A 12,139-nucleotide genomic window follows, 5' to 3' on the forward strand; every position below is an offset into this window, starting at 1 on the left:
AAATAACCATCTAAAAAATACAGAAAAACATGAATATGGGGTACACGTTTTCTCTTTTGCCTCAGACTCCAATATGGCGCAGCAGAGCACTAGTCTTTATTTTAAATTGTTGGTATTTTCTTTGTCACAGATTTTTTTGCATTAATTTTTATTTTTTTAAATATGACATTAAATATTACTTGACTATGGAGTTTTTGGTGCCCCCTTCAATCTTGCATCCAAAGCAAGTGCCTCACTCACCTTAGCCTAGTCCTGGCTCTGTCCCAGTCATACTCCTTTGTACATTACTAACTTCCTTTCCTAGACTATAGGTGGCCTGAGGAGAAGGATGTGGTTTATTTACCTTTATATCTCTGAGTCCTACCCAACACCTAGCACAGAAGCTACCCACCATGGGCTTTGGGCTTCAACATCGTTTTGCTGAAGGTAGGAAAAGAAGAAGGAAAACAGCTAATTATGATAATGACTAACATTCTAATGTCTACTAAGAGCTTATTATGTACCAGGCAGTGGGTTAAACATTTAACTTATTTTAATCTAACATCAATAATAAAAATAATATTATACCCATTTTACAGATGAGGAAATAGAGGCACACAGAGGTGAGTGAATTGTAATGCAGAAGTGATTATGGCAGTACTTGGAATGGTTCTGCTTAGGTTTCTTGCTTTGTCTATTTCTCTTCTGGGTATAGAAATGAGAAGAGAAGAGAAGGAAGGGGGAACGCAGGGAGAAAAGAAATGAAGAAACAGGTGTAATAGATGAACTAAACTGTCACACTTTCCCCTCAGTTACCTGCTTGAGCTTCACAACAACCCTGGGCATCATTAACCCCACTTTACAAATAACAAACTGAGATGTAAGAAAGTTAAAGGGACTTGTTTGGTTCTTTCTGTGGTTAGCCATCCTCCAGAGTGGGGGAGTAAAGTCATGAGCAGGGTAGGCAGGTTGTCAGCAGGCCAGCTGCCCTTCCTCCTAACCTCCCAGGCAAGCTTAGGGCGGCTTCCTCTGCAAACTTTCCCTGCTAAGTGAAGCCTGATGGGCAAATCTCCCTCATTCTGCCCCACCCAGAGGTGGCTGTTCCCTTACCAGGGTCTGCATATGGAAGGAAGAGACTTGATAAGGGCCAAAGCTGATGTCAGTAGCCGCATACAGCTGCTCTTGTTTCACTTGTTTCCACTGATCTGCTCCCTACTGCATTTCCTGCTCTTTGGTGGGGGGAACTCCCTGAAGCACAGTGATGTGAAAAGTGCAACTCGGAACACCCAAAACCAAAATCTAAAATGGCCAGAAATAAAAGTCAGACTGTGAGAAAAAAATGAAATTCACAGAATCTCCTGAAAAGCAGGGAATTCAGGCATTTCCTGCAGAAATGCTTAATGATGGGAAAAGTTAAGGTTATAAACATGCATAGATGATTTCTGGAGAGAAGAATCGAAGATCTAGGGAGGAAAGAAATGTATCTTTCATCGTATACCGTTTTATAGTGCTTGATTTTTTAAACCATGTGCCTATATAACTTTTTCAATTAAAAAAAAAAACTTTTAAAAAGTGGCCTGCCACCAGTGGCAGGCTGAGATCATGTCACTTTTCTGACGTGGCTCATCTCCAGACCTTCCTGGAGCAGAGGGCAGGAAGCCCAAACAGTCTTTCCTGTTAGGAGAGAACAGCTCAGTGCATGACACATTAGGGGTGGGTCCCCCATCCTGTAAACTACATGTGCCTCCAAATTAGGCAGCTAATGATTCTGAGGACTCAAAATCACGTTTAAAATCAGAGTCAGCTGAAGTAAAATTAGATGAGTAATTTGCTTCTGGAAAGTGGAGCACACAACACAGACTGATGCTGCTTCTTTGGGAGTCTGGGCACTGCCTCTCAGGAACTCCAAGATGAGGTTAGTGGTCATGACTCTGTCCTGGGGAGAACAGATGCTGTGAATCCAGCCTAGCCGATCACCCTCAGTCAGGTTGGGTCCTGACTAAGGATCCAGGGCCAGGTCAGAACCACATGATCCGTGAGGGTCAGGTAGAGTGAAGATCATAGAGCCAGACCCATACAGAAGTGTCCAGCCCCCAAAAAGAGAGAAATGAGGGGGTAGCATCCCACAATCTTCATCAGAGAGTGCCCTTATTCTGAGAAAGATAGCTGTCAAATAAGACAAGTGACAAGAGTGGTAGCAACTGGAGCAATGGGAATTAAAATGAGCTCTTAGTGTTTCTAAAAGGGCTAAAATGGATGATCAAGGTAAACACCATAAAGTCCTTCTTTAGAAATTTAAACTCCAGAAAATCTCTAGTGTGAAAGAAAGGGAATTGGGGGGTGGGGGATTACTGAGCTACTTGGAGTAAGGGGAGATAGGTGACCATGCCAAGAGAGGGGGGACACCTTTTCTACTCCTTTGGGAATGTGTCCATCTTTCACCATTCCCCTGATCTAGTGTAGCTGGGCAAGATCTTTTCCATGCTCCACTGGCCTTGTCTCTCCAGACTCCATCACTGGAAATCTCTGGTCCCCTGCTGAATCGCTCAATCCTACCATGGGGTCTTAGATTAGAAAACAAGATAACTTCTTCATCCAACTGTTAATCGCCAAATGGCTTCCCCTGCCTGTCCCAGTTCGTGTCAGAACTGTCTTCTTGCTCAGATCTACTAACCCACATCCCTGCTCCCAGGTCTTATAGACTTAGACATACAAACCATTTAAATATCAAAACAAAAGAAAAACAAAATTAGTAGCCCAAAATTCTACCACAGAAAATATCCAAATTATCGGCTGTTTGGAGTCGACCATGCTGCTTCTGTGTTACTGAGATAAGGACCCAAAGATGACATCACAGAACCTTAGAGCTGGACTGGACCAGTGAGCAGCCCTGGAGGAATGGATGATTCAGAGCATGAGTTTAGGAATTGAACTGACCTGGATTCTAAAACCAGCCCTGCCAGTACACGTTCAATGGTTCTCAAAACTGAGTGTTGAGTGTGCACCAGAATCACCTGGAGGGCTTTTAAAAACACAAATCTCTGGGCCCCATCTCTAGAGTCGGATTATTTAGGTCTAGGGTGGGACGCAAGAATCTACATTTCTAACAAATTATCAGGTGGTACTGCTGCTGGTGGTCCGGAAACCACACTTTGAGCATCACTGTAGCTGTGTGATCAGCCGCCTCCGGAGAATATTCTGGACAGTAATTGTAGGTATTTGTCAGGGCTGGGGTTTACCTCAGATCTGGCCTATGGAGCCCTTAGCATTGTTCTTGGCACGCGGGTAAAAGCAGCTCTTGCTGTTAACTGGAGGGAGAGGTCATTTGCCCAAGACCACCCCGACAATGAGAAGCAAACCTGGGACGGAGCCCCGGGCTCCTCACTGCCTGGCGGCGTTTTAACTCTGCGGCGCCGCTGCCTCGGGCTCTGACCGCTCCAGCCGCGCGCCCGCAAGCGTGCGGTCCCTGCACACGCTGGTCCGCGCCACCCGCGGCACCGCTAACGCCCGTCGTCCTTAGGGTGGCTAAGACCCTCCAACCTTTTTCGGCGCTGAGCCAGGGCTGTCAAACGCAAGAGGTAGTCTGGAGACTGCACCCGGGGGTGGGCTGGTATCTGGAGAAGCTGGGCTCCTAGCAGCGGCCAGCAAGAGGAGTGCAGAACGCGTGGGGCCCGGGCCCCAGCCTCGGGCGGGCCGGAGCAGCCCCAGGGGCGCGGCCAGCGGCGGCGCTGCGGGGCACCCGGGCGGCTCCGGCGCCCGGCACCCGGCACCTGGCCTGGGAGGGGCTTGCAGAACGCGCCCCAGCGGCCTCGCGGGCCCTGCCCCGGCCCCGCCCTCCAGGACGTCCCGTCGGAAAACCGGTGAACTGCTCGGCGGCGCGGCTGCAGCTCTGCCTTCGCGCGGCAGGTAAGCGGCAGAAGCAGCCCGCGACCCTCACTGGCCTCTGCGACCCTCCCCCTGACTTGGAGCCCAGAGCTCTCCGCCTTCCCGGGACTGCCCTCTGGCCTCACGCTTCTGCCAAGTCCTTGCTTTCTGCAGCCTTCTCAGCGCCCTCTTCCTCGCCACCATCCCCCACAATAAAATGAAGAGGGTGGGCCAGACTGGCACTGACGGGTCGTGGTGGCCTTTAGCTCCTCCCTCGGTAGGATCCCCTCCACCTTCGCGCCTTCCTTAAAGGATGGAGGAAAGAAAAGCTCAGACCTCTGTGGCTTGTTGGGGTGGGGTGGGGGAGGGACAAGCCATAGCACTCCCTCCAGGGCTCTGCCCCTCTTCCCTTCACCCACCCATGCTGCCACCCAATTCCCTGTGGGCCTAGTCTCAGGTTGGGCCACCCTCTGTGCCCGGCTACAGAAAATCTTTCAGAGAGGTTCCCTTCCGCCAGTGCCATGTCGCTGCCGAGCTGAGGGGGGAGGCAAGAGAAGCCTCCTGGTGGGGGTCCGTCTGGGAGGCCCTCCCTCTGGAGGCCTGGGCCTTCTGCAGATGGGAGCTGTGTGGTATTGCAGGGAGGGAGTCTGATGCTCATTCATGACAGTGACTGTCACCAACTTCCTGATTTCCCAGTCATTTGTTCCGAGCCCCAGGCTAACCAAAAGGAGAAACAGTTTGTTACTTGCCCCAGAGCCAGTCGTCCCAGACCCTGACCTTGGCAGAGGGTAGGACAGAGCCCTCCTGTGTATGTGTGTGTTGGGGGGGAGAGGGTGGTCAGTTTGCCACCAAAGCATAGAACAGACCCCCTCTATGGGCCAACAACCCACTGCAACTGTCCCAGGGAGGGTTTTGATGCTGTGCTCTCAGCACATCCCCAGACCCACTGAGGTTGGTTAAAACCCTGGATACACCAAAGAACCTGGGGCTTGTGTTCTTTTTACCAGAGATATGTGTACACTGCCCAGGCCCTATTCCCCTTGTGGACAGGTCAGCTGTGTCCCTCCCTGCCCATCACAGGAAGGGTAAAAAAAGAATGAGACGGGCAAATTTATGTGATGAATAGTACACTCTAAGGTGCGAGGTTTGAAATATACTTTGCTTCACATTATCCAGCAGAAGTCAGTATCATTGCAGGTACTTCCCTAGCTCCTGTTCCTCAAGAATGCCATTCACTTTAGGTTCCAAGAGGTAACACTTTCAGGGGCACCATGGCAGAAAACAGGGCAGGACTGTGAAATGGAAGAGGTAGTCTGGAGCTGGTGGGACCACGAAGGATACTGGACTGCCCAAGGTGTCCTCATCCTTGGTAATCGCTGCCCACAATTGGTAGGACAGCTGACTCCCACCCACAGCAGCATAGAAGAACTCAGCATGAAAGGGGAGGCCCTGACTCATGTCAGATGCCCTCTGAGATAAAAAACATCTTATTCCAAGTTCAAGTGGGAGAAACCTGGACAGGAAGTATGACCATGGGCTTAGTCCATGTAGCCACTGCCTAGAATAGAAGTTAGGAATAGGAGGGGCAGCTAACCCTGGCACCGAGGGCCTCTCAGTTAGGGAAGGCAGTGGGTATAGTGGAGGCAGGCATCTGACTCAGCCCTTTCGATAATTTAGTTGTCTAACCTTGGCCAAATCACATAAACACTCCCTGGGTGGGGAGCAAATGAGAAGGTGTATATAAAAGTGCTTTGGCAAGGCTCCAAGCACCAGCCAAATGCAAGGCAGTGTGATGTCATGGTTAAGGCAGTGAGTGGGCTTTGGAGAGATGTGGGCCTGAGTGCAAATCTTGCCTCCGCTACTTCCTAGTTATGTGACGTTGGTCAAGTTACTTCACCTCCCTGTGCTTGTTTCCTTCTGTGTAAAATGGAGAAGATAACTGTTACTTGACTTGATAGTAAATAGTAATTTAAAAAGTGTTGGTATTGTCCTAACCCTCCTCTGGCTCTCACAGGCACATTCTGACATCTCCAGCCCTGGAAGTGAAGCTGAGGACCAGAGCAGGTGTCTGCGCACTGGAGGGACCCAGTGAATGGCTGTGCCGAAGACTTGGGTAAACTCAGCTCTTCATACAGCCCTCTGCTCTTCTCTTGGAAAGCCCAAAATGTCCGTTCTCATTTGATGGGAATGAGAGTGAGGGTTTGAATAAAGGAGAGGTCAAGTGCAGGGCAGTGACTGTCTCTGTGTCGAGCTCAATGCGGTAATTGTGCTATGTAAAAGGCTTGCACAGTGAACAAGGATGGGTTCAGTCTGGGGAGAAAAAGGACTGTTAGAAGACTCTTTTGTGGCACCCAAGAGCCCTGTGGGGTCAGGTTATTCTCCTGTACCCTGTGCAACCTGGTCCTAAGCCCTACATAGAGATCTGAAGAATGGAAGAAACCCAATCCTCACTCTCAGCTCTACATCTGACATATAACAGAGAACAAAGGACAGACAGATGACAGCAGACGGGGCAGAGGGATACTACAGGTTTGGAAGGCTAGGTGGATTGCATTCCAGAGGCAGAAGATTGGGACCAGGATTTAAGGATTGGGAAGGAGAAAAAAAAACAGGATCTAAGTGGCCTAGTGTCTAGGCCTGTTGGTTCTCCCCATAAAATCTAGTGGGGAAGTCCCACATGGGGAAACATGGGTGGTGAAACTTGGAAACAAATACACCTTCATGCTGAGGGCAGTAAGATGCACCTTAGTCTTAAGAAGGCTTCTCGGAGGAGGGGAGTTTCAAGTAAGAATTTGAAAGAGAAAAGAAACATGGCTTGCTCAGCAAGAATGTAAGGAAAAGTCTTTGAGGAGGAAAAGATAGCCAGTGAGGGTGAGCAGCAAACAGGAACCAGATTGTCCAGGCCATGTAGAAACGTGCAGTCAAATGGCGCTAAAGAAATATGAACATGGCTGTTCTGATTGTGAAAGGGAGAGGGAGGCCTGAGGCGGAGGAGGCGGGCAGGCAGCTTCTGCTTATCTTCCAGATGTTGGGTGATAAGGGCACATTCTCAGATGAGGGTTTTGAGTAGGAAGGAAGAGGAGGATCCAGGAGGCAGGGAATGAATCAGCGGAATTTGACAGTGGGTGTGGGGTGAACTGAAATTGAGAAGGGATTCAAAACTACACACCTGGAAGTGGGGCAGGGGCAGAGTTTGTTTCTAGGATTTCGATGCTACTGGCTGCTGTGGGGAGATTGGCATATATATAGTAGGCACTCAGTAAATATTTGTTGATTTTATTACAAATTTGTAAAAGTCCCTGAAAATAAAAAGAATAAACAAAAATGAAGTTCAACAGTTAGCTCACAGGTGAGGGGGTAGGGCACAGACCCTGAGTTCAGGGTGTGACATGTTGAGTATCTGGGCACCCTGAGTGAGTAGAAGGCCTACAGCCAGGAGCAGACTGTGGGGCGAGGAAAGAAGGAAAAACTTCAGTTCTATCCTCTCCTATCACCCCCACCCCAATCTGGAGACCAGTCGAAGCCTTCAGAAATACCTCTCCTCTTAACCCCGGCCCCCCACCCTCTCCACCCCAATCCCCAAATGACAGAGAAGACTCAATTCAAGTTCCTTTTTTCTGCCTTCTCTCAAACCCAGCCTGACTGTCACCAGGGTTTAGGAAATCCCACCTCATGCCCACCTGAAGATTCCTCTTTCATCCCTGGATTCCTAGGAGCCAGCAGTCTCAATGCCCAATTTGAGAGTTGGACATCCCTGTCCCACCTTTCAGGGCCTGGAAGTAAAACCTGTGAGCTAACTGTTGAACTTCCTTTTTGGTTACATATTCTTTTTATTTTTAGGGACTTTTACAAATTTGTAATAAAATCAACAAATATTTACTGAGTGCCTACTATATATATGCCAAGCACTATTCTAGGTATATAATCTGAGCAGAGTTGGGTAGATTATTTCAATTGAAAATCTGTGTTTGGGTAATTTAAGCATAAAATGTTATACTAACATAAAGTGAACCTAGATATGCTAGGGGAAGAATTTGATAGACTAGCTACAGAAATAACTTTCAGTGTATCTTTCTGGGAAAATAAGCCACAGTAGCTCAAGTGTCTTGAAAGTGTAATTATGGAGAAAAAGTGAAAACCTCCCAGCATTCTGTAATCAGAAGGGTCAGAGTTGGGAGGAGGGGTTGGAGGGGGGGGGGGTCATTTGCTACTTCGTTCACAGCACGAGAACAGAGGAAGTGAAATGAGTGCTGCTGTGTTTGATGGCAAGGAACAAAGGGATGATCATTTGGCCAAAGCAGCCTCTTGGCCCCCTCCCCCCACCAGCAGCCTGAAATTGACCTGTCCCTCGCCCCAACATGATGTCCAGCTCCACACACCTGTGCCCTGGGTGAGAGTGGCCACAGCCATCTCTTTTTCGAAGAAACCTGTAATTGAGCCTTAGTCTGACTAACTTGAACAAACATCCCTGTGGTGCTGTCTTACTTCCTGGCTGCCACGTCTCCCGGAGGTGAGGAGCTCAGCTGATAAACAGAAAGAAACTTTGTTACAAAGAGGCTACCGGCCAGCAAGGGTGTGTTCTGCATGGTTTACTCTGGCTTTCATAAAAGCTGAAAGTTTGCTTAGGACTTACAGTTGTGGCATCTTTAAAGAATTGTAGCCCCACCCCAGACTCAGGAGAGCCAAACCCAGTCCCCAAACTCCCCAAGGGTCCTCCAAGGGGTAGGTAAGATGTGGGAACAGAGTAGTGGCTTGGGAGTTAGGAGACTACCATCTGCTCCTGGGAGCTGCAAGCTGTGTGACTATAGAGAAGTCACCTAACCACTCTGGCCTCACGTGTAAAATGAGGGTGCTGGACTCACAGACAGACCTAGTCAAAGTGGCACGCTGATGCTTAACAGCAGAATATCATGTAACTCAATGCTCGTTGGAATGAGTACATTCAAAACACTTGGTGAAGCCAGTACTTACCCTTGTGACTTTAACTCCTCTGTCCTCTGCTCATTTAACAAGAATTTATGGAGTACTTCCGACATAGTAAACTTGTGCTAGACTTTGCAAGTGATAAAGAGGTGAAAACAACCTGGCATCCCTGGTCCAGGAGTTCACGAAGGTGTAAGAGAACAGACTCCTCCCACACAGGAAAGGCTGTGATGGGGCCAGGGTAGAAGTATAAACACTCTGCTAAGCGGCAAGATGGGAGAGATCAAAGAAGGCTTCTTGGGAGAGGCTAGAATGTAAAATGGAGGGATCGAACAGTGTCATTGGCTTTCAGATGTCTATGACTGGACCACAGTAAGAAAGACGTTTTACAACAAAACTTCATACCCACTTAATGTGTGACGGGGTATCTTAAAAGTCTTCAGGCTGTTTTACACTTAAATCACGTCAGAGGTATGAATTCTACAAACTAACAAAAAAACCCACAATTTGAAAATGTAATAATTTCAATTTTTTACCTTTATGAATTTTGAATAACAATTTTTCAGTTTAAGTTTGTATCAGGAAGTGTTTATCATCAATGGATTGAGACAAACATTAAAATAAAATTTTATTCAAAATTCATAAAACTCAAAAAGGTAAATGAAATTTAAATAAAATTTTCAAATGATGTTCTTTGAAAGTCTGTAGCATTTCTGCTTCTGAAGTTATTAAAGCTTAAAACTGCACTAAGACTTTTGAAACACTCTCTATGTATGTATAATAACTGAAGTGAAATTTAAACAAAACAATGCCTGTATTACATATGACATACTTTGATATTTTCTTTTTTGTTCTGTTCCATCCTGATCTTTTCTAAAGAATTTTTACATGCTAATTTGCAACAGTTTAAATTTATTTCACAGTCCTATAGTGGGTTGCAGTCAGTGGTGTGATAGACACTGAGCTGGGTGAAGGCCCAGTTCCCTTAGGCTAGTGAGAGAAGGCGAATTTGTGTTCTGGCATCACCTCAGTACTGAAGCCAAGATGGTCTGATGTGTTGAAACCCCAAGAGTAGCTGGAGGAAAAAGGGCTGAGAATGAACGCTCCGCAGCCACAGGAGGGGAATGAGTGGATGAGGGCTGTGGGCACACTTGCCAGTGCACCTGGTCTGGTGGCCATGCTGTGGGAACCCAAAGGTGAGGGAGCTACACAAGACACTGGGGGGAGGGTCCTATGAAGCCCTGTACTTGACAAAGTACAGCACTGCATACAAGAGGGGCTGTTCCTTCACCAAGGCTGATGGAGCGGTGACCTCCGCGACCTTGCTAACCACACTTCTAGGCATCATCTGTGCAGAGTGTCGGAATCCTTAATCCTAGTCTTCTGCCTTCCATTGGATTATGTGTCTCTTCCTAGTGACTCTTTTCCTATTGCCCGCATGCTGAGCAAACAGACTAGAGACCGAGTCCTTTACTGCCAAGGCTAATCACAGGTGTCTCCTTTCACTTCAGGATGTGGTTAGTACCTTGAGGAATTACAGGCTCGAGAGAGAAAGCCTTCGACTGCCAGGTTGGATTGAAAGAACAGATGCCTGGGCAGGGCTCAGTTTAACCCTAGGTCTCTTTCTCCAGGGGAAATAAAAGGAATAAAGGCCAACCCCACTTCGAGGGACCACAACGCGGTGCTAGGGAAAGGGAGTTGAAGTGACCTGGGTGATTCTGAGTGAGTCGGTCAGGGAGGCCTTCCTGGAGGAGGTAAGTCTTGAGCACTTGGCAGCAGCTGGTAACTAACCTATTCCCATGCTTTTGTTTCTAGCTGTGCTCCCTCTTTTCTTGCTGGAATGGGAAGGTAGACAGAAAATACCAGGGAAGTGCAGCCTGCAGTTCGACACTGTCATTGCAAACACTTCCCCATTCTGTGGGGCTGTTTGTGCTTAACTGGGGCAGTTCCAGGATTTATGAGGTGTCTAGCTCAAGTAGAACTCTTCTGCTGGCCGAGAGTACATTGCTCAACCTCCGGCACAGGGAACTGCCTCTATACTGAATCCCCATTCCCTCCTAGAAGCCTTCTTCGAGCCCACAGGGAACTCCAGCTCTTCAACTTGGCACTTACTGTCTGTGCTATTGTTTTAATTTTATTAATTTTTGAATAGGTAATATAGTCAGGTTCAAAGTACAAAAGGGTATTCAGTGAAAGATTTTTTTTCTGTTCCTGTCCCCTCCCCAGACAGGTGCTCCCTGAACCCAGTGGTACCAGTTCTTATTCTCCAGCTAGATTCTAAAATCTCATGGGGAAAGCAGTTATCTCATACCTCTGTGCCCCAGCTGCAGTGAGCTGGCCCCTCTGGCACCCAAGGGAGGTTTTCTAGCACCACATTCTCCCTCCTCCATCAGCACCACTGCCATCTTGGGTCAGACCCCCAACTCCCTCTTAACTGGCCACCAAGCTGCCAATCAGGTCCACCTCCTAGGTGCCCTCAGCCAGCTATCATATCATTCTTCCTGTAATGCTGGGCTCCACACTAATCCTGTATTGCTCAGGTCACAGCAGACTTCTTGGCATGATGACTTGGTGGCATCTGCCTCTCCAGGCTCATCCTCTACTATCATCGGACTTAATACTCCCACTATCCCCATCTACTTGCTGTTGTTTGATTGGCTATGCTGTCTCCTGCCTCTGGGCCTCTGTGTGTGCTCACCTCACGTGGCCAGCTCCTACTTGTGGGTTAGTGCTCAGCCCCAGCTCCTCCCCCTTGGGACCTCTTCACAAATGTCACCCTGCCCCACTTGCTGAGTTTCCTGTATACTCTCTCCCTCAGCACACATGGGTGCCTCTCTTATGCCATCTTCTCACTGGATGATCTCTGTTTAAAATCTGACTCCCCCAGTTGGCTGTACACTCCTTGAAGGTTGTGCTTGCTCATCTCTGTATCTCCCCCATCTGGCAGAGTACCTGGCATACAGCAGATACTCCATCAATACTGGAAGAATTAACATATCTCCTCTCCCATCTCCTAGACAACATCTAATACAAAGTAGACACTCAAATAGACTTCATTTTATTTTATTTTTGATGCTGCTGCTGAGCCTGATATTTAAAAGAAAACCACCTGTCTCCCCAGCCCAGAGTGACCCATGTTCCCCCTTGAGATCATATCCCCAGATCCAAGTGACTCCAGATACCAGGCTTCTCCACAGGCAGGAACTTGGCTAGTTTAAGTAATAGCACTAAATAGAAAGGCACGCCACAGGGTAATGAGTGTGGCTTTGGCCAAGGACCAGGTGCTTGAGGAAAATTGCTGGAAAGCTGAGCAGGGATTTATTAATTATAATAGTAGAAATAATTGATACCATTTATTGAGGGCTTAGTATTT

The 12,139-nt window shown here is 47.9% G+C and overlaps 1 protein-coding gene across 1 annotated transcript in view; it reads left to right on the forward strand.

The window, feature by feature from the left end:
* Positions 1 to 3,817: 3,817 nt before the first annotated feature.
* The window catches only part of GALNT6 (polypeptide N-acetylgalactosaminyltransferase 6), a 30,623-nt gene continuing 22,301 nt past the window's right edge, over positions 3,818 to 12,139 (forward strand). The window contains exons 1-3 of the mRNA XM_081129273.1: positions 3,818 to 3,885; positions 5,858 to 5,956; positions 10,398 to 10,520. The gene's annotated coding sequence lies outside the window, so the exon portion shown is untranslated. The remainder of the gene's footprint in view (positions 3,886 to 5,857; positions 5,957 to 10,397; positions 10,521 to 12,139) is intronic.

The sequence above is a fragment of the Miniopterus schreibersii genome, assembly GCF_964146895.1.
Source record: "Miniopterus schreibersii genome assembly, chromosome: 2".
Classification (NCBI taxonomy): Eukaryota; Metazoa; Chordata; class Mammalia; order Chiroptera; family Miniopteridae; genus Miniopterus; species Miniopterus schreibersii.